The 24,913-nt window shown below is 41.1% G+C and overlaps 1 protein-coding gene across 4 annotated transcripts in view; it reads left to right on the forward strand.

The window, feature by feature from the left end:
* The first annotated feature begins 10,371 nt into the window (after positions 1 to 10,371).
* Positions 10,372 to 24,913, forward strand: part of R3HCC1L (R3H domain and coiled-coil containing 1 like) — an 84,964-nt gene continuing 70,422 nt past the window's right edge. For 2 of the 4 annotated variants that reach the window (XM_045878578.3, XM_045878582.3), the window contains exon 1: positions 10,533 to 10,815. The gene's annotated coding sequence lies outside the window, so the exon portion shown is untranslated. Of the gene's footprint in view, positions 10,493 to 10,532; positions 10,922 to 24,913 lie in introns of those variants that run through there. The other 2 variants (XM_045878580.2, XM_045878579.3) reach the window with 2 other exon arrangements.

Below are 24,913 nucleotides of genomic sequence, written 5' to 3' on the forward strand. Positions count from 1 at the left end.
TCCTTCTTTTGGGATTCTATACATTCTTATATTGATTATCATATGATTCCTAGTTTGAACACCTTCATAAAGACTGGAGAAGGACGCGGAATAGCTTGACCTCCTCACCTCTACTACCCGTACATCCCGAATTTTCCACCACCAGTGGGTGTAGCCTTTTCTTGCTGTTCTCCTCCAAACAGGGCGATTGTGTCCTTTTGGCTCTTTTTAGCTTTTCCTGGAGAACTGGCTCCTTCCCTAGCTTCAGTTTTTTTGGACACTATTCTTACAGATTCATGTTCTTTCCTTTCTTTTAGCACCGAGGAAGTAAAAAAGTCAGGGAGAAAGGCAACACTGCAGAAAATTCATGAAAAATAGTCAGCCAGTTTTTTTTTAATGCGAAGAACAGAAGAGAGAGAGGAGGCCTGAGGAGTTGGCATGAGGAGAAAGAAGCATTTGCTGTTATATACAGCAGAAGCTGCTGTCCTACCCAATGTGATGAATTCCCAGAGGCCAGAGCTGTGGGAGACATACAAGGCTCCAGGGAGCAGCCCGCCTGGGATGGGAGCTAACTGCGAGGGTGTGTAAGCAAGGTTGGCCACATCTGGTCAGTTCAGTTATTATAGGTATTTGCTTTCTTTCTAAGCCCTGGGACAGAATTCCTTGCTTTTGATATTGAGACTAGTGAAGGAAGTAAGTGCTGGACAATATTATTGGTATCATCCTTTGACCCAATCCTTGACTCATTCATTCATTCAACAAATATTTACTGAGCACTTCTGTTCCAGGCACAGTACAAAACATTGAGGATAAAAAGATGAAGCAGAACAGTCTCTTCTCTTAAGTTACTTACATCTAGTGAGAAAGAGAGGCACAAACAGGTAATGCTCACATAGTGGCGTAAGGACAGGGTACCCAGTTGGGTGGCAGTCCCCAACGGTGATCCCTAAAAGTACCAGGAGAGGGGTGAGCTGCTGAGACAGAGGAGGAGAGGGAGTCAGTGTGGGGTGTGTGTTGATGAGCAGGTTATTGCTGTGGACAGCTGGGGCTCAGTCCCTTTGGGATTTCTCAGAGCTAGTGTAGAGGCTGTCTCAATGTCGTCCCATCAGAGGGTAAGAATCTGGGGTGTTGGCCCCATACCTCCCCCCTTCTGGCATGCCTTGCCCCCTGGTGGAGCGCATGCGTGGCTGTTGGCAGTAGAAAGTCATGGGTGTGTGGGAAATGATGGTGCTGAGAGGATATAGGTGGGCACTGACAGGGTCTATTAGCTGAGCACAGGCCACTACCAGAGCCCCAAAGAGGAGCTCCCAGATCAACTGGATTGGGTCCAAGAAGTCTTCCTGGAAGAAGAGACAGTTGAGCAGTGCCTGAAGGGATAACTCACTCCAGAGCTGTTTGGCAATGGCACAGGAAGAGTCCCTGAGGTAGGACTACACTAAAGATTTTGGATTGAGAGTTCTGGCTAAGGTTAAAACAATTCCTACTTATCACCCTACCCATGGGGTTTGGGGTGGTTGAGAGCAGGACAAGAACTGAGATAGCTGACATCCTCACAGTGTGTCCTCTCCAGAACTGGGGAATGAAATAGAGAAGAACAAGCAGTGAGCTTGTGTTTGCTTTTTGTAAAGAAAGCCTGAGGACTTTTCTGGGTTTGCCCCAAACCTACCCCTCCTCTCTTTGTAGTTAGGTGCTTCCTCAGAACATCCTTCCTTCCAGAGCTGCCATCCCACGGCCTTGGCCAGCCCCCTGATGCTCACTGCACTCCCTCCCTCATCAGCACCACCTCCCAATTAGCCCAAGGATGTGGCAATCGGCTGCCCAGAATTGCTCTCCCCACCTTCAGCTTGCCCTGAGCAGAGTTCAGGTTGCACATTTCCCGACACTCAGAGATACCCATTAATATTTAGCATGTTTCATTTCCAAAGCACTTTGCTAACACAAATTGATCTTTTCAGCACCCCCTTGTGAGACAGCTCTGTACTGCTAGCCCTGCTGGGGACATCAGGCTTTGGGAGAATCAGCTACTCAGGCGAGGGCCATGACTGGTGAGTGATGGATCCAGATTAGAACCAAAGGTCGATGACACCAGTTGTCTCAGCCTCCAAACAGAACTCCAGAGTGGCCCCAATATCCCCGCCCTGCCCGGGATGTCTTGGAACAAACCCAGCCTTCTGAAGGTTTAAATGGAATGGGTTTGCCCTCCTTTAGAGTGGATTGCTTACAAACCAGCTACTGCTTATGGAGCCCTTATGATGTGCCAAAAGCTTTGTATGTATCATTTAGTTCCCACAACCCCTGTCCACCTTCTGTGATGTCACTACTGTTATTATCATTGTATGCATCAAAAAACTGAGGCAAAGAAGGATTAAGTAACTTGCTTAAAGTTGCACAGCTAGTAATTGCTGGAGCTAGGATTTAAAACCAGGCTATTCTATTTCAGAGCCCTTTAACTATGATGAACCAGCCTGAGGGTGGGTAAGAGGGACCTGGTTAAGCAGAATTACTCTTTGAGAAGTTCTGCTTACTCCCAGGCAATTCATCATATGCTTTGCAAGATTCTTTCTGGAGGTAAAAGAATTGGGGGTGGGAAGCTGTCAGCTACAGTGTTCTCGAGGAATGAGAGTGTAAACTAAAGTTGTTGGTTACTTGATTTCCCCTGGTTTTACCCTTGGATTCCCACTCCCAACCTAAAAGGACAGAGAAACCAGTTCATCCAATAAATGAATGTGGGACCCATGTGCCATGCATTGTGCTTAATTATGGCACTCACTCTGGTCGGGTAGTGACACACTTAAATAATTACAACCAAGGATGATGAGAGCTCATGGGAGGAGGATGCAGAAGTGACTCGTTGGTCTAGAGAAGTTTTGTGGAGGTGATGTGGGTTGGATCCTGATGGAGGCCGAGGAAGGAGAGAATGGGCACTTGAGGCCCAGGGCGCAGCATGGGCAAAGGAAAGGGGAGGTGAATAACATGGATGTTTGGAGAGTAACAGGAAGTTCCGTCTGCCCGGAGTTGGGCTTCTTGACTTAAGTGGGCCAGTTTCGGTCCTGTTGCCCTAGATGGACGACTGGATTATGAATTCTAGGATATCCCTGAGAATTTAACTCTTTGTGACATGTCTAGCCAAATTCTTGCTGTTCTGCTGTTGAGTAGAAAAGATGATTTGTTTAACAAATACTCATCAGGTTTGTACTGTAAGTAAGGCACTGTGCTGGGTGCTGTTGACAAGGAATCACAACTTTTTGAGCGATATGGGGCCATGGAAAATAGTTTGGGACTAGGAAGGAAACTGAAGAAGGAACACTGTGCCTCTACCAGTCTCTTAAGGAAAAAAATAATTAGCTTTGAAATTTAAAAAATCAATTTGTTCCCTACTCATCTCTGTCCCTTATGAGCACAACCTTGTGTAGTGTGCATGCCCCCTCTCCTTGTTTAGCCCAGACCATTCCCATCCGTCTTATGACTTAATCCTCATGATTAACCAATGGGGTAGATGGCTTTGGTGGGTCTCCATTTTACAGACGATGAAATTGAGACTTGGTGAATCATCTAAGGTTCTATGTTGTCTAATGGTAGAAATTCTAAGGGACAGAATTTACTAGACTATGCCTCAGTTATAGCTCTGAGTAGTCAAGTTGTTTTCAGATCAGGATGAGCATTCCATCACCAGGCCCTTCCCTCCAAGTGGGTACTGTGGGGTTGGAGATTTTAGCCATAGAAACCTTGAGGTCAAGGGGCAGATAGAATAGCCCTGGTGCGGGGCGCCTGGGTGGCTCAGTCGTTAAGCATCTGCCTTCAGCTCAGGTCATGATCCCAGGGTCCTGGGATCGAGTCCCACATCGGGCTCCCTGCTCCGCGGGAAGCCTGCTTCTCCCTCTCCCACTCCCCCTGCTTGTGTTCCCTCTCTCGCTGTGTCTCTCTCTGTCAAAATAAATAAATAAAATCTTAAAAAAAAAAAAAAAAAAGAATAGCCCTGGTGCTGGAGAGCTAATTGTGAAGGGGTGGGGTGTGTGTGTGTGTGTGTGTGTGTGTGTATGTGTGTGTGGCAGGACGGCTGGCACAGCTCACAGCTGGAAAATAGCATCAGATGCTGTGACCTCACAGCCCAGAGAGGCCACCAAAATGATAATTGCTACAGCGCCTTTTGTAAGGTGGCTGCAATCAGAGTTGAAGAGTTGAGGGGAGTTTTCTGCGCCCCTAACTTCGGCTCTGGGGGTCTGGAGTCCCTACTGTGTGTCAGAGTTCTCTGCTCTGCTTTTCCTTATGAATTAAATGGGAGCTGACTGTTGATACCCTGCCCTCCTATTGTCCTAAAAAGTCTTATCTTTGCTCCAGTTGATGCCTAGTACCCATACAGTTCTAGATAGTCTGCAGCATTTACTGACGCTAGTCACAAAGGAAGGATCTGAGGACCCAAAAGCCCAATAAAGTTTGGATCCTTCTGTGCTTATTGGCTGAAAGTCACAAAAGGAGAGAATTTTCAAGTTAGGGGGTAGCAATCAGGGCCCACACCTCCAAGGGGTAGGTTTATTTAGTCCCTCTCTCCCGAGAACATTTCCTCCTCCATCTTCCATACCATATGGGTAATTATGGTTTTATATTGGGAGGATATTGAAACTCTAGGGAGATTGTAAAATGTCCCCCAGCAGAGGTTGGTTTTTTTGGTTTTTTTGTTTTTGTATTTTTTTACACATGCCTTGTTCAAACTGTCCATTTTGAAGCTAGGCTGGAGATGACCATGCCCTAATCACAGAGCAGATAGGCAATGTGGAATCCCTGAGTCTGAGAACCGGATATCCTACTAGTTATCTGAGGACTGCAAAGGGTCATGCTAGTAAAACAAGGGACCTGGCATCAGGAACACTGTCTGAGAGGCAGTGTAAGTTAGTGGTTCAGAGCTCAGACTCCAGCGCCAGATTGCCTTGGTTTAAACCTCAGGTTTGTCACATATTAGCTGCATAGCTTTGGGCCTCAGCTTCCTCCAGCGTTAAGATGATGGTGCTGTTACCCAGAGTGAGACATGAAAGGAAAGAAGCCTTGGTTCTTTTCGCCGCCACAGTAAAGAATCACAGGACAGCAAAACAAAAGCAAAGCAGAGCAAAGTTTTGTTGAAGTCCACTTCAAGAGAGGAGCGGGCCAATCAAGAGAGACAAAGGCCTGGGAAACTCTGGGGGGTGGGGATGTGGGCTTACATCAATATTTTCTTTTGGGTGGGTCCTAGGGTGGCAACATCTTGAGTGACAGGCCTGGATTCCATAATGATTAGCCAACGACCTTTGTCCTTTCCCAAGATGTATTCAAAATACCTGCAGGGAGTAGGAAACCGCAACATTATTTCTATTCTAGAGATGTAGGTCAAATAAGAACAAGTTGGGGGAGGGGGGGCTTCTGCACCAGGGCAAGAAGCACAACAAAATTAACTCTTCCTCTGCTGGGATACTGCACCTGCAAACTGACTGCTAGATGGGTGTAATGGGCTGATCCCGAGGCGGTTTTTGGCTGGGGCCCTCCCTCAGGATGTCTAAGGTCCACCCTCCTGTTGCTCATGCCTAGCTTCCTGCCTAACAGTAGTAACAGATGGCACCTTGTAGGGTTAGTGTGAGCACTGCCTCAGACCGGACAGGTAAAGGGCTTAGCACAGCTCCTTGGCACACAGCAAGCTCTTGTTAAGTGTTAAGTGCTATTATTTACTAAAGGGAGGGTCCTTTTGTCTTCTCCCGTGTTTCCTTCTCTTCCTAGGTCCTTGACCCCATCCTTAGTTTGCATTTCTGAAACCAGCTGCTCCAGCATTCTCCCTCTTGCGCTCAGAGGGTGCAGAGGAAAAACAGCTTGCCCAGGGTCATGACTTTTCTCTGTATTGTTTGCAGCATCACCTTAAACCAATACACCAGGGCTCATTTTAATCCAAGAGCTAAGGGCCCTTTAAACCAGCCATTCCTTATTTATTCTGTTTATTAAAAAAAAAAAAATCAAGGTCCTCTGGTTTCATGTTCCTTTATTGTATTTTGTAAGGCATCAAGCACATATTGGATACTATGTAAATGTGAAATACTCTAACAATAGTAACTGAGACCGATGAGAAACTCAAGGAAGCAACGTCACCATTTTGAAGTTAGCCTTTTATTGATGGGCTGAGTGATTTGGGAGAGACAATGTGGCGCCAAGGCTAAAGAGCCCACAGGGATTCAGAGGGCAAAGATTTGAATCTCAGTCACAGCAGCAGCTCCGGTTCTCTTGACCCCCAATTCTCCCCAGGAATACTGGGCTTAATGCCACAAAACCATCTCCCAGGGATGTTAAGCCAGGGATACCGTATGTGGTTGTGCAGACGGTACCCAGCACAGGGGTGCCAGCCGAGGGAATAAGTGGGGGCTGAAATGTAGTCTCTGCTTCGTTCATCAATCTGTGCACCCTGGTGATGGGCTGTGTCCACCTAGAGGAAGGGGCGTTTTTTTTTTTTTTCCCCTTTCTAATTTGCACAGAGGTACTATCTGGGCTATTGGAGGCCCCATACGAAGAGATGTAGCAGTGATAGAGCATTGGGCTTAGCACGTAGAATGGATAAAATTGTTTAACACACAGTTATTGAACACCTATTATGTGCCAGGCGTTATTTAGGGGTTGAGTTATATGGAGATGAATATGAACAACTTCTGTCCCTGCGTCCTCTTTGCCTTCACCAGCCCATTGTCCCCTACCTTCAATCTATAGCAAATCCTGTAGACTCAGTCTGCAAAATACCTGTTAAATCCACCCATTTTGTTTCACGTCCGGCACTTTGTTTCATCATTTCTTACCTAGACTACAGCCACAAATGTGCTCCCACTTCTACTGTGGTCCTCCAAACAAAAGCAAGAGTGATCGTATCAAAATGTAAATTGGATAACATCATTCCCTTGTTTAAACCTTTTGGTGGCTATAATTTAATCCAGGGTCCTTACTGTGGCCTCAGGGCTATGCACACCTGGTTCTAATTACCTCTTCTTGTCATCTGGATCACTAAACCCACACTGTCTGAATTTGTCAGGGTTCTCCAGAGAAATAGGAACCAATAGGATATCTATCTATCAATTGATCGATTGATCTATCGATCTATCTCTATCTCTGTATCTATCTCCTGTTTGTGTGTGTGTATGTGTGTGTGTATGAGACTTATACATTTTTATATTGTGAGGACTTGGTTCATGTGATTGTAGAGACTGAGAAGTCTCAGAGTCTTCCCTCTGCAAGCTGGAGACCCAGGAAAGTCAGTGGTGTAATTCTAGTCTGAGTCTGAAGGCCTGAGAACCAGGGGAGCCAATGATGTGAATCCCAGTCCAAGGACAGGAGAAGACCAACAGACCAATGTCTCAGCTCAACAGATAGGCAAGAAGAGAATGAATCTTCCCTTCCCCTGATTTTTGTTTTATTCAGGGATTTAGCAGATGTGATGATGTCCCACCGCACTGGAGGGGGGAATAATCTACTTTACTGAGTCCACCAATTCAAATGCTCATCTCTACCAGAAACATCCTTGAAGATACACCCAAAATAATGTTGAATCTAGGCACCCTGTGGCCCAGTCAATTTGACACAATTAATCATCATACCATCCCACCAAAACTGACAATTCTGTCCTTCAAACAGCCTACCTTTCTTTTGTATCCCTTTGGCTGGAACACTTTTCCCCTTGACCATCTCTTTCTCACCCTCTGGTACTCAGTGGAAATGGTCATCTCCTCAGGGAGGCCTTCCTGGACCACCTTGTCAAAGTAGTGTCGTGTTCTCTGTCTTGTACCCTTCATTGCCAGGACACTCTGTCACAAAGCAGCCCAGCTCAATTTGTAGGTATCGAGGTCTTTATTTTCTGTCTTATCTGCTAGATTGCAAACTCCTTCACAGTAGGGACTATGCTTTTTTGTTCTCCACTGTATATCCCTTCAGCATCTTGCTAGTCTCTGGTGCATAGTAATAAATAACAATAAATATTTGCTAAATGAATTTGTTACAAGGAATTCATCTAATAGGGGAGTCATCACCACATAACAATGTAGGATGCATGAGATGATAAAGGCAGTGATGTGCTGGCAAACTGACTCTCCAAAAAACCCCCCAAAGGCCATGATTTGTCATTTGCTTATTTCCATGGTGGCGTAAATACTCCCATCACAGCTGATTTCAAGCTACCAATGGTTTAGAACCTGACTTGCAAAATTCCTTAGTATTTAACAGTTGGCTCTTCAAACCTGGTGTGACCTGGGTCTAGCATTTCACTGGAAGAGAGGGCGGCATGGGTGCAATGAATACCCAGGAAAGAGGCAGTAGTTTTTCTTGGGGGAGCTCAGCAAAGCCTTCCTGGAGGAGGCAACACTTGATCTGTGTTGTGAAGGATGGGTATGTTGGCTCAGGACCTGTGCTTTTTTTTTTTTTTTCCCTGCTTCTATGAGTTTATTTTATTTTTATTTTTTTAATTTTTTATTGTTATGTTAATCACCATACATTACATCATTAGTTTTTGATGTAGCGTTCCATGATTCATTGTTTGTGCATAACACCCAGTGCTCCATGTAGAACATGCCCTCTTTAATACCCATCACCAGGCTAACCCATCCCCCTACCCACCTCCCCTCTAGAACCCTCAGTTTGTTTTTCAGAGTCCTGTGCTTCTAAACTGGCTAATGTAGCCCTGCTCCCAGTAGCCCACATTCAACTTCCCCTCTGCTTGCCTGGGAGTTATCAGCTGACTCAGCACAATCCTCAGAAAATCCTTCCATGTGCTGGTGTTCTATTGGGTTTGTTTTTAGTCCAACAGAGGAGAATTAGACAGGATAGAAACTAGTAAAGGGAGAAGGGGAAGGGTTTTCGGAACAGAGGAACAGCTTTTGCAAAGGTGAGAGAGCAAGTGCAATCCAGGAGTCTAGTAAGTCTAGACGTCTGTGGGAGGGAGTGGGAGGAGATTAGCTCCTGACAGGTTTAGTTTGACAGACCGAGGAGCATATGCTGATTCCCACCCTGGGCTGGAGGCGGTGGCAGAGGGGAAGGGAAAGGGATTGGTTGCTTTTCCTGCATAATTCTTATCAGAGCTGGTAATTGCGGGCTTTGTTTATTATTGTTGGTTTTGTTTTTTGGTATATAATCATTTGATTAATATCTGTCTCTTTCAAGAGAATGTAAACTCCATGAGGGCAGGGATCATCTCGTTCACTAGTCTTTTCTCAGTGCCCAGCACAATGCCTAGTGTACAGTAGGCAATAAAAAAAAAAACCTTGTTAAATGAGTCAATCACCTGGGGAACCTTTAAAATTTGCCTATGCCCACCTACCCTAAAATAAGTCTCGCTTCTCTGAACCTCCTAACCACAATATGGGATGGGGATGGTGGGGGAGTAGTGGGTCTGGCATTCTTGTTTTGTAAAAGCTGCCTAAGGGATTCACCTCCACACCTCTCCCCAAATCCAATCGAGTGAATTCTTTAAAGGATATTACCAAAAGTATGACATGATTAAATTTGCCATTTGCACAAATGGCCCAGATGGCAGTCGGGAGGACTACACAGAGGTGCTGAGATGCTGAGACCTGTAAGGAAGCCAATGCAAGAAATGATGCAGGTCTGAGTTAAATCACTGGCAGTGGGTGTGAAGAGAGAACAGATTAAAGAGATGCTTGGGAAATACAGTCTGTAAGATTCGGTGACCATTTGGGCATGGGTGGAAGAGGAAGTGAGAGAAGGAGGAATCTAGGTTGGAGGTTGGAGTGACTATTAGTGAATGGGGGGTAGAGGGTTGTTCCCTTGTCAAATTGCTACATTTGAGATGCCTGTGGGACATGGATGAGGAGGGGGCCTCTATAAAGTTGGGAATACAAATGTGGCGCTCAGCCTTCCCCCCCGCCCCCAACCTTCATTCCATTGCCAAGAACTCTGGAGAACACTAATATTTAAGAGATGGGTTAAAAAAAGAAATCTTGAAGGAGACTGAGGATGGCCTGAGAAGAAGGAAAATGCAGGTAGTAACATAGAAAGTAAGTGATAAAGAATGTCCAACAGCCTCAAATGCTGCCTAGAGGTTAAGTTAGAAGACCTGAAAATTCCTCCCGTGAGTCTGGCAATGAGGATAATGATTGGCAACAAGGGCATTTTCTGGGGGGCAGAACCTGCAGGGCAGAGCACGCAGCAAGAAGCGGAGACGAGTTAGATTGCCTTTTTAAAAAAACTTGGCTGTGAAGGGAAAAGGAGGGATGGTGTGACCGAGCGAGGAGAGAGGCGGTCTGAGCACGTTTACAGCTAGAGGAAGCGGGGAGAGTGGGCAGACAGGAACGCAAACGTCTTCCCGTCCTCGCAGTTTTTGCCAACCCTCCCCCCACGTGACCGGGAAGTAGCCCGCGCAGCACCGGCCTGGAGGGACTACAGTCCCCAGAAGGCCCCGCGGCGCGAAGGGGGGGTGGAGTCGAGGCCTGGCGCGCGCCCCAGCGGCGCGAGCGGAAGAGTAAGAGCTTCGAGGAGGCGGCGGAAGCAGAGAGCGACGGCGCCCCCGGTAACTAGCGATCCCGCGTCCTTGTCCCTCCCTCCTTCCACACCCCTAGCCGGGCTGGTCGCTCCCACTTCTCCCCACTCTGGACAAGACTTCCTTTCCCCTTTTGTTCGTTACCGGTATTTCTTTTCCCTCACGTGATGCGAGGGGCGGGTCTCCGCCTCGGGCGGAGGTTACTGGGAAGCTGCCGCCCTTCGACCCTGCGGGCCCTGGGTTGCGGGGTTCTTCCGAGGCCCTTTTGCTGTCCTAGGGGCTGCGTGCCCGCTTTGGGCCCTCTTCCCAAGTACTCTCTGTGGAGAGGACATTTCTTCCCCGGGTTTCAACAGGTACTGAGCGGGTCCGTGGAGGGACCCCCCCCCCGGGGGTATGGGGCTGTAGGCCACCGAGAAGACCCCGGGGCGGCTGGCGGTTTCCGGGCTGCGAGCCTTTCGAGTGAGTCCGCTCGGCTGGCCGGGAGCCCCGGGCTATGGGCTGTGGGTTGGGAGTAGCTGTCCGTACGGGAGGATGTACTTCCTGGTTTTCTTGGGCGGCCCTCGGAAAACCCCAAGTCCGATTATTAAAAGTTTTCTTTATCAATAAAGCCGCCTCTCAGAGTTGAGAAAGGGAAGAAGCATAGGGTTTGGAGTCTAATGTCCTAGGAGTCTCAGGTCTGCCACTTGCTGGGCTTGTGATCTTTTGTAGCCCGTTTACTGCAGCCTCGGTTTCTGTATCTGAAAAATGGGGATAATAGTCTTTGGCCTGCCTGCCTTTCAGTTTTGGAGAGTTCAACAGATGGGATATATGTGAGAAAGCATGTATCAGATATAACCTCACTATCCTTCTGTCTTGAGTGTAGGTCAGTTGCAGTTTAAAACCGCATTTCCGTCTTTATGAACTCGATTATAAATATGACCACGGTCTTTGTGAAAATCAAATGAGTTAATAAATAGGTGGAAGTGTCTTAGGAAAGGAATACAAGCCATACAAACATTCTTAAGCCATGTTCCTGTTGAAGAGGTGACATTAAGGCTCTAGCACCTGTGGAGTCAATTTTAAACTTCATCTGGATTTTAAGGTCCCCCAGAATTTGGACACCTCCCTTTCCCTAACATACCCACCTGTCTACCCCTTTTGCTCTGTTACAACCTTCCTTCATTACACAAGTGCAAGTATCTCAGCACTTAATGTTCCTCAGTTGTGGTGCTAACCTAATGCCTGTCTCCAGCAGGTCTTGTGTTTTTTCCCCCTTTTCAGATACAACTGGTGCTAAATCTAGCTCTAACACAATCCCACTAACCTTGTGTGCATACTAGCTGAAATATTGGGTTTACCTTCACCTATCCTAGGTATATGTGCTAGAACTCTGTTTCCTTATAGTTAGAATTCAGAATATAAATAGCCCCTATCCTAGTCTTCTGGCAATTAAGATCTGAGACTCTAAGCAGGTGGCTTTTTGTCTTATTTCCCCCTTATTGAGAATGGGGTTTTACAATCAATTTTTTACGGGTTTGAAGGTGTAGTAATTAGGTAATCCTGTATTTATACTGAAATCATTGGTTGAAAAATGCTTGAATGCGGTTCAAAAAACAGGATGGCGGTATAGTGAATTAGTTGAATGTACAAAATTGAACAAATTGAGTTCAACTTCTGGTTCTGTGACTTCTGCTTTGACTTTTGGCAGATTAGTTGACCTCTCTAAGCCTGTTTACTAGTCTCTAAAATAGATAGAACATTTACCTCACAAGGTGTCTATAAGGATTAAATGAGATTGAGTATAAGGAGTTTAGTAGTTCCTGGAGTAAGTGCTCATTATTTTATTGCTGTTGTAATTGTTGACTATGATGATCAAAAATGATAATTTTAGATTATGTATTTCTTGAGATTCTCTCTCTCTCTTTTTTTCCCCTGTAAAATGAGGTAGCTATCTTAAACCCCAAAATACTGTAAATAGAAGTACTCAGATTGCAGGGTGTTTTTTAACAATTGAACTTTATATAAAGATTATATTATGTCATTTTTTGCTTTTAGAGGTTTCCAGATGCCGTTGTGAAAAGGTTGTTGTCAGGATGTGCTTTGGACTGGTGCTTTACTTGTAACCTGTAGTAAGAATGTGGTTTTCTGTCTGCACATTGTAACTTGTAGTAGAATAATTATCTATGTTTATGATTTAGATATTAACTGTTGACTAGGACAGAGTTTTGTAGAGCATTTTTTGTCGTTCCCCTCACCCCTGCCTTTTTTTTTTTTTTTTTTTTAAGTCAGACTATTCAACTCTAAAAGTTAGCTTAGTGGGTAGGTTCCAGAAGGCTTGGTGACCTCATTTTTTGAAGGTGAAAACTCTTAGTGACATTGGTGTATGCGCATTTGCAAGGAGTGAGAATTTAGAGAAACCAAGAAGGAAAGTCTAATAGAGAAAACTGATTTGTTGGTCAAAGCAAAATCTTAGGTTTAAGAATTGAAATGTTTATTTTTAGTTCCTACAAATGGGTGTTGACTAGAAGATATCTGCAGACTCAGATACTTAGGAAATGCTTCCTTCACTTTCTTTGATGTGGTATCCTCTGGCTCTGCCTTGCCAATTTCATTCTTTTATTTATTTTTTAAAGATTTATTTATTTATTTGCAAGAGAGAGAATCTTAAGCAGGCTTCACCATACTCAGCATGGAGCCTGACATAGGGCTCCGTCTCACGACCCTGAAATCACGACCTGAGCTGAAACCAAGAGTAGGACTGCCACACGGGCACCCCTCATTCTTACTTTTAGTTATGAATCAGCAAGATAACTATGTTTTCACTGTAGACTTTTATACAAAGCTATGACAAAAGTCACTTCATTAAAATTTACTTTGTGTGCTATATAATATGTTTTTCTCCTTTGTTTTAAACACTTTTGTTCATTGGCTTTTTTTACTTAGAGAAGTTTTGGAAGGTAGACTCATTCTCGGCTGTAGCATCTAAGTGTATGTAGTAGATATGCTCAGTTAATAATGACTGTGTTGAATAGTTCTGAATAAAAACATTTTGTTGATTGTCCTATGTCCCTAAGGCACACTCTCGAGAGACTATATGGTATTGTGGAAATAACCTAAGCTTTGGAGTTAGGTCAAATTTTGAATCCAGGCTCCACTACTTAATAGTGATTTATGACTTCAGTTCGTATTCTCATTCTGAGTTCATTTTCTTATCATCTGTCAAACAGGGATAGTAATACCAATACCATATGACTGAAAAGATTAGAAATTATTTGAACAGGCACATACTAACCAGGCTTAGCAAAAGGTAGATTATGTTATTATTATTTCTTTAAAATTTTTTATTACATTTTTCTGTTAGTCATTGATTTTGGTAATACATCTATATCCACTCCCTTAATGATTCACGTGATTAGTTTTTTGTTGTTGTTGTTTTGTTTTTTGATTTTTGTGGGTTTTTTTTTTGTTGTTGTTAGCCAAGGTTAAGGTTGTTGACTTTGACCATGGAACCCTGAAACACGGCAAAGCTAATTGGCCAGCATGTTTGAATCTATGACCCTGTCCTCATTAACTCCATAAGCTAACTACTCAGAAAATAGCTCACCAGAATGAATGATAAAACTGGTATGTTGTTGAGTCAGCACTCATGCACTCATTAGACATAATAGAATTAAATGAATTACTGCCAGAAGTAAAAGTATAGACTTTTATTAGTAACCCTGTATAAATATACTAACTCTCACACTTTAGGATGATCTTTGACAACCATTAACCAGAGTTTTAATTCAGACATTTCTTTTAGTTGTTGAACGGTATTTGTTGCAGATTTCCTACTCGTAGGAGAAGTGAGAAGAAATGGAATTAGGTTATTCTTATCTTGAAAGAGAACCCTCCTTCTATGCCACCCACCAGAAAATGTGCTCTTAGCTAGTGGAGAAAACATTTAGAGTTCCCCGTTAATGAGCCCAGCAGGATGGATGAAGCCCATGTAACTCGTAAGAGTTTATTGAATTACAGAGAAATTCCAGTTGTCAGAGCTTTAGATAGAAGAGAAGTTATAGGGTGTTGCTCAGCAAGCTATAAGCCTGCATTTGGGAAGAGGGTTTTCTCCTCGCTCAATAAAACATAGACCAGTTGCTCCCAGTCTGTGGTGTGCATTTTTCACTTGTCTTATGCTAGTCTTCTATATAGCTTTCCATCCTTCAAATTCACTCTTCAGTTTTATTAATATTTGTTGTCCCTCTTGTATCTTTTTTTTCTTTTTATGTCAAACATGGCTGTGTTCAGACTAGGGATAAAAATAGAAAAGCAGAGAAGCACTGTTGGAAACAGCAGGTTCTGGTGTTTAGTATTGTGAGGTTCCCAAATAACACAGGTTAACCTGTGAATATAATGGTATTGATTTGTGACAGCTCCTGACCATTTAACTTGGCACAGAGGCAAAAATAGGGGCAAAAGGTATGTGGCACTCCTTAATAGGAGATTTGCTTCTTAGAAAAGAACATACGTAATTTTAATACTGGCTTGTAGTTGGGCTGTTTCAAGTTCTTTGCCATGGAATACCGGAAGAGTTTTTAAGAACGAAGAGAAGCATTTGGATTTAAATCCTAAGCTCTCAAATTTATACCAGTAGTCCAGTTTGTGTTTTCTTATTATCTGTAAAATAGGAATAATAATAGCAATCCTGCTTGTTTACAAAGATCAGAGGGAAAAGGTAACAAGAATGATTTGGAAATGGGATGGGTAGCTGCGGGGAAGAAACTGACTGAAAGGCACAGTCTAAGAGAGGAACACAAGCTCATACATGAATTTGTGAGTTCTGAAGCCTCTCTGACCCCGAGAGTTTTGGATAAGGGATTTTGGACTGGAATTAAAAACCTAGTGCTAGGAAAAATGAATTTATTAGCCTATATGTGGTTCTAAACTTTTTTATTCTGTGAATCTTTTCAGACCTTTTGTGCTTTCATTTTACATTTTATTTTAGGAAAAGACCCAGAGGAAAATAAATAGCCTTGATTTGTTTATGTGGTTGGTAATTCTCTACAACCATCCCGAATAACAGTTTCAAACTCAGTGTGACCATCTTTCAATACATTCAGAGTTTCCAGTGACCTTTTTGTTTGGCCTCTTGACTCCTCTAGTGTGAGAACCAATGATTTATTAAGTACTGGAGTTGACAAGCCCCATGAGCCATGTATCTCTTGGTTTCTGCCACCACTGTTGTTAATGTGACATTGCTTTTCTTTCCCTGCTTGCCATAGTGTTTCTTTTTTTGTATTGTGCTGCTTGTTTGTTTCCTTGGGTAGCCTGAAACTTCTTTGCTTCTGACACTTGAGTTCACAGTCAAGGAATTTATCTTTGACTTCATAATGTTATACAGTTTTCATTTTGTAAGTATTTCTTATTACTATTATTATATATTCAATACGTGCTCGTTACAGAGGATTTGGAAAATATACCTATATTTTCACCATTTGGAAGTAACTTAACATTTTGGATTATTTCCTTCCTTTCTGTTTTCTGTGTATGTTTATTAATGTAACACAGACACACTTAAATTGGAATCTCTTGCTATTGTATATAAATTCTGTATCCTGATTGAAAAAAAGTAACATGTTTATGAATAGTGTTTAGAACAATTTCTAGAACTAGCATGAATTATATATTCTGGGCAATGATCTTTAAATTTGTATTCATTTTGGGTGGGAAATTAGAAGATAGGTTCCAATTCTGCTTTACCATTGCCAAACTGAAAAGCAGGGCAAGTTGTAGGCCCTCTGTGGGCTTTCATTGTGGCAGCTGTCCAACAAACTTTCTGAGGTATTTGACACAACTTTCTGATGAAAGTTAACCTTTTCCTTACAAAATCACTCATACACAGAAGAAGACCTAGTCTGGTCGGTCTTTGAGATTCTTCTGGTTCTGCTACTGGATGATCCTTGTGTTGAGGAATACAAAATAGAGCAGTATCTGTGAGGTTATTTGGGCTTCAAGGAAGAGGAGGATCTTAAAGGAAGTGATAGAGTAACAGATTGACTGGAGAGGACAGAAGAAAATTCCACACAGAGAGGAGCAAGGAGAAGTTAGAAGCAAAAATGAGTACAATATGTGAGTTGAGTGAGACAAAAAGGGAATGTTAACAGTATTGCACAAATGAAAGGTATGATTTTTACTGAGGATGAGTAGTAAAGAGATGTGACTTGTTAGGTTTATATGTGTGTGATAATGAGGAAGAATTAATGGAAGGCTTTGAAGGCTAGACTGAAGAATATAGATTTGGTCCTGTAGGTGATGGTACTTCTGTTGAAAGTCATATGATGAAAACAGCGAGAAAGGTTGTCCTGGTAGCTTTGTGGGATAACCACAAAGTTGAGAGTTTTTGGAGAGTATTTCAATAGGACAGTGGTGGGGTAATGTGGAAACAAAACATGATGGCTCTTGTGGAGGAAGAACAGTAAGCATGGGTTTGGAAGAGCTGGAAGAATCAGAATACCTCAAAGTTTTGAGCCTGACCTAGCAAGTATATTGTGGTGTAATTGATCGTGTCATTGGGAAAGGAGCTCAGATAGGCCTAGGGAGAGAGATAGTGAGTTCAAGTGCTAATACAAATTTTAGGTATTAGATAATTTGAGTGGTAGTTAAAAAAATCTGGTGCTTTAAAACTAAAGAACTTAAAAATGAATGCTCTTCTTTTTAAATTGTTTTTGAGGCCATGCATTTATTTTAGCAAATAAATATTCTTTGGAATTTGTCTTTTGAAACTGCTTTCAGAACCAGTAGAGTCATACAAGAAAACCAGTCTTATTACTTGATGATCATATCATTTGTCTTCAAAAGAGTATTTTCTAGCTCGATCACTCATCTTATTTACTGATTGCTAAGTGATATTTGACAGTTTCTAAAAATGTAAAGGCATAAAATTTATTACCATGGTGGATGTGTAAATGATTGTAGTGTGGTCGCTGAGGACAACTTAGAAAGTCTGAAGCTGTGATGGCATCCTTAGAATAAAGTGCTGGTGTACTCTGGTTAAGAGGGTAGGTTCTGGAAAGCCTAGGTTTGAATGATCTCTTTGGTACATTAGTTATGTGTCTTGAGCAAGTTCTTTAATTTGTCTGGGGCTCTGTTTCCTCATTTTTTAAAGTGGGTACGGTGATAATACTCCTTACTTCATAGAATTCTTGTCAGGATTAGCTCTTATACTCAGAACAGTGAGTGGCAAATATTAAGAGCCCAGTAAATATTAGCTGTTCATTAGCGTCATAACAACCACGGCTATTGCTACCATCACTACTGTATTTATCTATTTTGTTTGTTTTAAAAATCACTTACGTTCCTGTTATGTCTTATACAAGTGAAATGATAGGCAGCTGGAGGTAAAACTAGAGCACAAATAAAAGACCTGACATACAGTGTGTGTGTGTGTGTGTGTGTGTGTACTTTGTTTTTTGTTTTTGGTTTGGTTTTGTTTGGTTTTTTAGAATGTTGGCCTAGGAGAAGAGTGGAAAAGACCAAGGGTGGGATATTGGTGAATACTGGTAGTAAGGGTTTGGGAAACAGAAAAGGGGCTGGCAAAGGAGCAGGTGGAGATTGTTTAGAGAAAGAAAGAAAACAAGGAGTGGGTCTTAGTAGTAGAGGTTATACTAATTAGGATTGGATTTGGTTGCAGCCAAGTAACAGAGACTTAAATATCATAGAAATGTATTTCTCTTAATGTCAGGAATTCCAAAAGTAGTCTAGGGCTGGTATGGTTGGTTTGTCATGGTGTCAATGTTGCTGCTCTTTTGTGCATGGATTCTGTTCTTTTCCAGAGTTATCTTATGGTCTAAGATAATTACTGGAGCTCCAGCTGTTTCATTCACATTCCAACCATCAGAAAGGAGGAAGAGAATACATCTCCTTCCCTTTAAGGATATTTACTGAAAGTTACATGTGCCACTTCTCATATTCCATTGGTGAAAATCCGTCACTTAGCCACACCTTCCTGCTGGAGAGGTTGGGATTTGTAGACTATTTTGGGTGGTTAGTGCCTGGGCGTAAAGAACAGCAACAATGAGGATAATCCAGATATAGCTAGATGAAGAATATAGGGTAGATAACCGAGTTAATTCTCCCTTTAGGACAGTTTGTCATTATTGGTAATCCTTGACAGAGTTTCTATACTTATGAAAACTGCGAATATAAAGCCACTCTTGTCAGATTGTGTCAATAGTACTTTGTTTTTAGGGTGTAATCCTTCACGAATCCTTGTTTAATAAGGATTATCAGTCTCATAAGGAAAAAAATTATTTGTATGTACATGTATGTATGTGTGTATACAAATACATAATGTGTGTGTGTGTTTATATATTTCCTCATTTAACCTTGGCCTTGGCCTAAATTACTTTATATGGCAACAATGTGCAGTAAAGTGATGGTAAATAAGCCTCTGTATTTCTCTTTTGTAGTTTTAAGCCCATAATTTTACTTAGCTTTCCATCCACTCTCCAGTTTGGTTGTGTTGGGCAGTGTTTTAATCCATCTGTGTCCTTTTATATTACTACTCTCTTACTGCTGTTAATCGTACTTCCCAAAATAGATAAATGAGCAAATTTAATTAAATGTTATTTGCACTCTCCTGATCATTAATGAATTTGTAAGTAAGATCAGACCTACAGTGTTTCTAGTATTATAATTACTGAATTCTGTCCACTCAAGTGGTAATTATTTGCTTTAAGATTTTTTTTATTTTTAAAGCTTCTTTATTTTGTGTGTTTGTGTTCTTTCAGTATTGGAAATATGAAGGTCTTCCAAAAAAGGGGGGGGGGAGAACTTTTTTCCCTAGGATTTTTTTTTATTCCTTTCAATTGAAAATATTTTATTTATATATTTTTGAATGATGAACAATACATTTAAGATAAGAAATTCATCAGTTGCTGTTTTTTGTATTTTATCAACAGACATACAGTTTAAAATAGACAAGTTTTAAAAGTCAAATAGTAAAAAAGGGATTTATAACAAAATATAGTGAATCCCCCTGCTCTCTAGTTTCCTCCCTAAAGGTAACCACTTTCAGCTCCTTAAGCTATTTCTTCTGGCATTTATGTATCTCCATGTTTCAAAATAATATATGTGCAATGCTGTCCTTTTTCATTATATATTGAGTCTCTGTTATGGTAGAGAAAGCTGTACTGTTCTTAAACTACCATCACTACTACTGTTCTCCTCTAGCTTCCTAATTTAGTTATAATATTTGGTTAAATGAGATAGTTAATGTTGTGTTTACATTATTATGCCTGTGCAAATTTTACTTGCTGATAGTGTCTGAAATAGTGTAGCCTCTCAGTGCAGTTTTCCACAAGGTCAGTCACAGTAATCTGTCAGTTCCAATTTTCTTTCCTTTAAAAAAATTTTTTTGGCAACTTCTCTTCTGGAGACCTTCATTGTCCTCCTATCTGGGCCTACTTCACAGCTCTTTTCCTGGGAAGATTTCCCTTTGTTATCTTTAGACTTTTCTCTCCTTTTCAGTTTGATTCCCAGTATTATAACTCTTATCTTCCTTATTCTTCACTTACCCTCTTGCTTAGGTAGAGCACATCCTCTAGTAGTTGTGTTGGATGAAAAAGATGATACTGTGGCAGAGAACATGGGGATGACAAACCTTCAACACGCCTGACTCTGTCACATAGCTTCAGTCTGAACCGGTTGCCTTCTACTTTTGGTGCAGTTTGCATCCTGGAATCCTGGAATGTCCACTCACTGATATTCCTTCACTTTTCTCTTGTGTTGGATATCTTGTTTTCCAGACCCCATGCCTTTCTTTGTTTTGGTTTGTTTCTTCATTTGGTGTCAAAGGATGATGAAACCATCACACCCTATCTAGAATATCTCATCAGGCACAATCTCCTTGAACAAAGAGGATTGTTAATCTTACATAGTGGTTTTGGGGAGGGTGGAGTTCAGGGATTGGAGGATTTTAAGAGGTGGAAGTGGGTTAACATCATCTATAGAAGCATGGTTACTTGGGTGACGTTGTTCATTGGTTGGCACTTGGGAGTGTATTTATTGGAGTGAATCTGTCCCTGATTGTTTGGCTTGTAAAAGAGTGCCTGCTGTGTTAAGTTGTCCTTATCAATTGAATGGATTTAAAACTGGTACTCCTGGCAATTTACCATGGCTACAGACAGTTGTCTTTTCTTGAATTTGTTCGAATTTTAAATTTTCAGTCCTCCGGTAATTTTCTAAGAAAGTGTATACGTGGGAGGTATTTTGAGCCTTTCCATGTCAGAGTGTCTTTTTTTTTTTTTTTTTCCTGTCCTCACATTTGATGAATATAGTTTGGATGAGTGTAAAATTTTAGATTGGAAATGTTTTTCTTTGGAATTTTGAATGCATAGTTTTTTCTTTGTCCTCTGTTGCTCTTGAGAAGTCCTCAGCAAACGCAAATCCTCTTCTTTTGTTTGGACCTACTCTTTGGAAACTTGTTAAGAGTCTCTGCTTTGCACCCAGTACGAAATTAAACAGTGATGTGCCTTGGTGTGGGGTCTTTGTCTATTTTTATGTAGTGCTGGGTATTTGTAGGTACTTGGAGGTCCTTGTAATCTATAATTTGCATTTTTTGGGGAGCTGGTATGTGGGGATGGGGTGGGGAACATAGATCTTAGCTATTAACATGCTCCCTTATTCACCCTGTTTGAAAGACCTCTGCATTTTTGTAGTCAGCCTAGAGATCATCCTTTTTACATTCTGCAGAGATAACCTCAAGTTTTCTTTCAAGGGGGAGAAGGGGATCTAAGGATCTAACTTCTCCTCAAACAGTCTCCATTTCACTTCCAATTCCAGAGGTGGTGCTGGCTGTAAATTGGGTTGGGTCTCAGCTTTCTCTACTGCTGGATTGAGATTTGGCTCTCCAGGACCTGCTGTAAATACCTGTATATGTTCCAACTTCCAAAGTTGTGTTACTTACTCTTTTCTCCTCTTTCCATCTTTGTTGATTTGTATGTTAAAAAAAAAACCAAACAAACTTTTATGTTAATAGGATTTTGTAAAGAAGCAAATTTATATGCGTATGTCCATTCCGCTCTCTTAACCCACAGGACTGAAAGGATTTAATAAGACTGACTGCAATATTTTTATGTGAAATGATACTACATGATCATTATAATTTTAATACATGAAAGGCAAGTAACAGTATATGGTGCTCAAAAACAATAACTGAATATGGGTCTGCAGAGAGGGTAATGTTATAGTAAAGGAAGAATGTCATGCCTCCCTTGACTGCAGGCTATCCCTTTAATTTCTACAGATAATTTTTGGTAAAAGACATAAAAATGATTCATTTTCATTATAAGAAAGCTAGTAAATACTGATAAGTATGAGGAAGAAAATAAGAATCACTTTGATTCCTCAGTGTATTTTCTCATCTTTTCTGTGCATTTACTTATGTATTTGTGCAAGTATGTTTAAATGAAACGTGTATTATTTTGCTTCTCCCTCCCATTTTTTCCCACCATAAATGTATATATCTTTTAAGAGGATTGTTTTGTGCAGAATCTAAAGATAATAATAACAACTTCTAACAGCTGCCATTTATTTGACTACAGATTATGTGTCAGGTACTGTGCTAACATCTTTTTTTCTGTTTAATTTATGTTGACGTTATTTCAGACTGCAGGAAAGTTACAAGAATACAAAAAATTTACCCAGATACCTCAAACGTTAACACTTCTATACATTTCCCTTTTCTCTGCCTCCTTCCATTTCTCCTTTGTCTCCTCCTCCTCCTTCCTTTTCTCTCCCTCTCTCTCTCTCTCTCTATATATATATATACACACATACACATATATATACACTCTTTGTATATGCATTTCTTTTTTTTTTTTTTTTAAGATTTTTTATTTATTTGACAGAGAGAGAGGGAATACAAGCAGGGGGAGAAGGGGAGGGAGAAGCAGGCTTCCCGCTGAGCAGGGAGCCCGACGTGGGGCTCGATCCCAGGACCCTGGGACCATGACCTGGGCCAAAGGCAGACGCTTAACGACTGAGCCACCCAGGTGCCCCTGTATATGCATTTCTTGAACTATTTGAGTTAGGTGCAGGCCTGTTTCCCTGTATACCTAAATACTTCAGAATGCATTTTCTAAAAATAAGGTTTTTTTTTTTTTTTAATGTAACTACGGTACAGTTGTCAAAATCAGGAAATAAACAGATTTAATGTTATTATCTAATCTATAGACTTGTTCAGATTTCAACCCTTGTCCCAATGATGTGCTTTTATAGCAAAAGAAAATTCTGCATTCCAGTGGTCTTTACTTTCCTTTAATCTGGAGCATTTCCTCAGTCTGTGTTTTTTTCATGACATTGGCATTTTTGAAGAGTGCAGGACAGTTATTTTGTAGAATGGCTCTAATTTGGGTTTATCTGATGTTTTCTCATGATTGGATTTAGGTTATCTATTTTTGGCAGGAGTACAATAGAAGTAATGTTATACTTCTCAGTGCATCATGTCAGGAGGCGTAGGATGAATTACTGGTAATGTGATCTTGGATCACTTCATTAAAAATCCATCCTTGTTTTATACCTTAAAAAAAAAAAAAAAAACACCTGTTTTTTTTTTTTTTTAAGTTTTTTTAAAAGGTAGTGTCTGCCAGGTTCCAGTGTGGTTACGATTTTTCCTTTTGTAATTTTTTTGGTGGTAAAATATACATAACATAAAATTTACCAGTTTAGCTATTTTTATGTGTATGGTTTAGTGGGGTTAAGTACATTCACTTTTTTTTTTTTTTTTAAAGAGCGAGAAAGCTCATTTGTGCACATGTGTGAGCAGGGGTGGGGGGTGAGGAGCAGAGGGAGAGGGAGAATCTCAAGCAGGTTTCACGCCCATTGTAGAGCCCAAAGAGGGAGGGAGGGGGCTTGATCTCATGACCCAAGAGTTGGACACTCAACTGACAGAGCCACCCACATTTTGTTTGTAATTCTGAAGTATCTTTGAGAAAAACAGTTTGGGACCTTATGAATGTCTTGTTACTTCTTGAGCTTTTACTCCCCAATTTTAGTATTTAGTGATTTCTGCCTGAATCATTTTCATGATGGTTCCTGAATGGTGTTTCTAATTCTGCCATTTTTTTCTACACTTATTTATAATAATACTTTATTTCATAATTGTTTTGTGGCTGTCCCTGATTTGGCCAGTGGGAGCCCCTTCAAGCTAATTCCTGTCATTCTTTTGGCTTGCCCTTCTCATTCTTTGAGTACTGCCTTACTTTTTACCACAACAAAATGTTTAGGCTCATCTTGTACTTTCCCAGCCTGAGCCCTGGAATGAGCTATTTCTTCAAGGAGCTCTGGTTCCTTTTAGTAGAGAATGGTTTCAAAAGCCATGATTGGGACTCCAGATGCCCTCGTTACTACTGGGTATTATTGCTCCAGGACCTCTTGGCAGGCATCTAGGAAATAGATGTATGTGGTATATGTGTGTGTGTCCACGCACACTCGTACATCTTCATCTGTCTACTGAAAGCACTGAGTTTATACTGATAACCTCTGATCCCAGCCAGTACTACAGGGTTTATTCTGTCCTTCCTTTATTCTGTACTTATAACTTCCTCTTCCAACAGTGAGAAATCTAGCCCTGTTATTCATATTTTTACTTACTGGCTCAATCCTAGAATATCAGAAAATAGTTTTAAGAATTGCTTACTCATACCACTATTTAAAAGATACCTACTAAGGAGGCTCAATATTTCTTGATAGGTTTTCCTTTAGCCTAAGGGTATGTAGTCTAAATCTCCACTGTCAAATAGGGTCGCTACAACACATGAATTGTGTCCGAAGTGTAAAATATACATTGGATTTTGAAAACTTAGTATGAAATAAGGAATGTCAAATATCTCATTAGTATTTTAATAGTATCTTTATGTTGATTATATATTAAAATATTTTAGATATATTAGATAAGATATATTAATAAAATTAATTCCACCTGTTTTAATGTGGCTACTGGAAAATACTAAATTACATATGTGGCTCCCATTATGTTTCTGTTGGACAGTGCATATCTAAAAACCATGTTTAAAAGTTACTTGGATTAGTTTTCTCTCTCCAGCATTCTTCCCTCCCTCCCATGGTTATGTTAGTCATTTGAAATACAGTTCAGTTCTATTTCTATTCTAAGTTTTTCTCCTTGTCCTAATTGATCTTCCTTATTTTTGAGTATGTGAAACATTAACATGGTTCCAAAGTCAGAATTGTACAAAAAATACATACTCAGAGCAGTGTGTCACCCTTTTCTTTTTCCTTACCACCTGTTTCCACCCACCCTCTATAGATAACCAGTTTCATCATTCTCTGAATTATCCTCACTGTGTGTTTTTCCCCCAGGAATGATGAGATATATGTTTATTTTCTTAGTTCCTCTTCTTTTTTACACAAAAGGTGCATATTATAGATAACTCTTTTGTACTTTGGTTTTCTCAATTAACACAATGTATTTTG

This window comes from Mirounga angustirostris, unplaced genomic scaffold, assembly GCF_029215605.1.
Source record: "Mirounga angustirostris isolate CCGP_5_RB_7025 unplaced genomic scaffold, mMirAng1.0.hap1 SCAF_6, whole genome shotgun sequence".
NCBI classification, from domain to species: domain Eukaryota; kingdom Metazoa; phylum Chordata; class Mammalia; order Carnivora; family Phocidae; genus Mirounga; species Mirounga angustirostris.